The sequence below is a fragment of the Dendroctonus ponderosae genome, unplaced genomic scaffold (genome assembly GCF_020466585.1).
Source record: "Dendroctonus ponderosae isolate FM_Combo_2020 unplaced genomic scaffold, Dpon_F_20191213v2 Dpon_F_20191213_5, whole genome shotgun sequence".
Classification (NCBI taxonomy): Eukaryota; Metazoa; Arthropoda; class Insecta; order Coleoptera; family Curculionidae; genus Dendroctonus; species Dendroctonus ponderosae.
The window spans coordinates 15,343,510-15,346,293 of record NW_026018715.1 but is presented as its reverse complement, the minus strand read 5'-3'; the positions used below and the strand labels follow the sequence as shown (position 1 = coordinate 15,346,293).

The following is a 2,784-nucleotide window of genomic DNA, read 5'->3' as shown; positions in this document are numbered from 1 at the left end:
AGAGCCTTTGGGACACCCAGTACATTACAAAAATATTTTTAAAATGTGCGCTCGGTAGGCGGCGGACAATTGAATAACCCTGTATACGTTACGGGGGTTGTGTGCAAAGTAACAACAGCATTCAAATAATTACTCTTTAATAGATAAACATCACATGACCAATAAAGCAGTATACAATCACAATTAAGTTGAGAAAACGGTTAAACAATAAATTAAATACGAAAATGTGTTTAAAGCATTAAGAAAGCATTCGGATTACTCATTAAATGATTTGCTTCATCATCACCACTCTGGTGGAGTGTTTATTAGCCTCAAGGGAATTTTCGCAGTTCGATAATACATTCCCTTGCCGAAGTCGTCCGCTAATTATATTAATTCTTAACAGTAGGTACATACGGGCTAGAGTTTAGGAACTTACAGGCTAATCATTTCAACAACAAAGGAACGCACCAATTACCGCAACTGTGCGCACAAAAGTGCACTCTCCACGTGCTCCTTTTTCCAAGATCGTTGTACTTTTTTCACAATCATCACAGTTTCCCTGCTTTGATTCAGAAGCCTCTAGTGTCTAGTTGAGGGTTCAGATCGGTGACACCTCTTGATGTTGCTGCAAGCGAAAGAACTCAATCAACAACAATTTCTACCACAATTCGACCAGTTTAGTACTACTAACTACTCAAAACTGGGAGCGCTACATTAGGCAATGAACATAAGATCAGTATCTACCCTACTAAGTTATCTATCTAGGTTTGCATGCATTTCTCTTCTTCTCGCCCAATCTGCTGATTGTGAAAACAAATAATATCATCTGCACAAAATTCCCATTTTTTACCCAACTTTTACATAGAGGAGCATAGAGAAAGTCTAAGTACGGTGTTAATCAGTGAGTAAAGGATATGCAACACATTAGTGGATCTGGATAGGCTTTGGGCCGATACTGATCATCATTCACTACCTAAGGCTGCTCACACACGAGCGAACTGTCACGAGCACAAGCACGGGCAGTCGTCCTGTTGCGAGTACGCGTGCCTGTGGCGACGTCTAGCGGTACAAGCGGGTACGTACGCTGTTGAAATGCGATGTTGCGTCACTCCCGAGTCCTTCGACGATGACGTGGCACGTTGCGATTGGTGGCTTTGTCCTCGGCTGCTCGATGACATCGGCCTTGTTGACGAACTGCTCAATGTGCCTTTAACATAAAGAAACTCGAGTCAGTATCAACGTAGAGTTGCGGTGAGCGCGCAAAAAAGCGGCAGCGGCAACGCTGCCAGTGAGAAGAGGATCGAAGGTTCGAGACAGCCCGTGACGGGTTTGGAATAGAGCATGTTCCGAAATTCACAGAAGATTCGAGCGTTGCCAACAGCTACATAAAGCGAGCGCGAAGCGCCCTAGAGTTAGTTATCGAGCTATTGAGCTATCGAATATAGCTATTCAGTTTTTCTCTATACGACTGTCTATACGAAAATTACAAACAGTTATTCTTCTAATCAGTAAAAAGTCCCCAAAATCTACACTGCCGAAATTTTTTAAGCTCAAATTTTAAAAATTCATGAAAAATCCCTTGAAAATGCGTCCCTAATGTAATTTACCTTTCAGCATAGAGCCGGGTTTTCTCTATTTAGTAGTGTGAAAATTACCGCTCTAGCTCCAACCACTCGTGAGCAAATAATTTCTGAACAAACAGCGGTAACAAAAGCAAATTTCAATTGTGTAAAATTTCGAAAATCGCCGAGAATTCCTTGAAATTGACTTTCTGACGCAACTTCTCTGTAATCTAGAGACTTTTTGGATCTAACCAGTAATGCGAAAATTTCCTCTCTAGCTCTAACCACTTGTGAACACATAATTTTTAGCAAACAGCGGTAATGAAAACAAATTGCAAGTGTGTTAAATAAAAAAAATCTCCAAAAATTCCTTGAAATTTACTTTCTAACGCAACTTCCGTGTAATCTAGATACTCTTTGGGTCTAATCAGTAATGCAAAAATTTACTCTCTAGCTCCAACCACTTGTGAGCAAATAATTTTTGACGAAACAGCGATAATGAAAGCAAATTGCAAATGTGTAAATTTAAAAAATCTTCAAAAATTCCTTGAAATTAACTTTCTAACGCAACTTCTCTGTACTCTAGAGACTCTTTGGATCTAACCAGTTATGCAAAAATTGCCTCTCTAGCTCTAACCACTTGTGAGCAAATAATTTTTGAGCAAACAGCGATAATGAAAGCAAATTGCAAATGTGTTAAATTTCGAAAACCTTCAAAAATTCCTTGACATTGACTTTCTAACGCAACTTCTCTGTAATCTAGAGACTCGTTGGATCTAACCAGTCATGCAAAAATTTACTCTCTAGCTCTAACCACTTGTGAGCACATAATTTTTGAGCAAACAGCGGTAACAAAAGCAAATTACAATTGTGTTCAATTTAAAAAATCTCCAAAAATTCCTTGAAATTGACTTTATAACGCAATTTCTCTGTAATCTAGAGACTCTTTGGATCTAACCAGTTATGCAAAAATTTCCTCTCTAGCTCTAACCACTTGTGAGCACATCAGTTTTGAGCAAACAGCGGTAATGAAAGCAAATTGCAAATGTGTTAAATTTAAAAAATCTCCAAAAATTCGTTGAAATTTACTTTCTAAAGCTACTTCTCTATAATATAGGGGCTCTTTTGATCTATGCAGTGATGTAAAAAAAAATTCAGCTTTGACCAGGTGTGAACAATTAATTTTTGAGGAAACAGGTGCAATATAGCGGCAAATTCAATTTAGAAAATTCCCCAAAAA

The 2,784-nt window shown here is 38.5% G+C and overlaps 2 protein-coding genes and 1 long non-coding RNA gene across 3 annotated transcripts in view; all 3 read right to left on the bottom strand.

Annotated features, from left to right (window-relative positions):
* LOC109539117 (argininosuccinate lyase) overlaps window positions 1–2,784 on the bottom strand; it is a gene marked incomplete at its 3' end in the record, with an annotated part of 55,201 nt that overhangs the window by 9,062 nt on the left and 43,355 nt on the right.
* The window catches only part of LOC109543249, a 43,128-nt gene that overhangs the window by 2,012 nt on the left and 38,332 nt on the right, over window positions 1–2,784 (bottom strand). The window lies entirely within an intron of this gene.
* LOC109539112 lies at window positions 121–1,043 on the bottom strand. Its single transcript, XR_007281606.1, has 2 exons — window positions 956–1,043; window positions 121–607 (listed from the first exon to the last, which is right to left on the bottom strand). It is a non-coding gene; the product is annotated as an uncharacterized LOC109539112 (long non-coding RNA).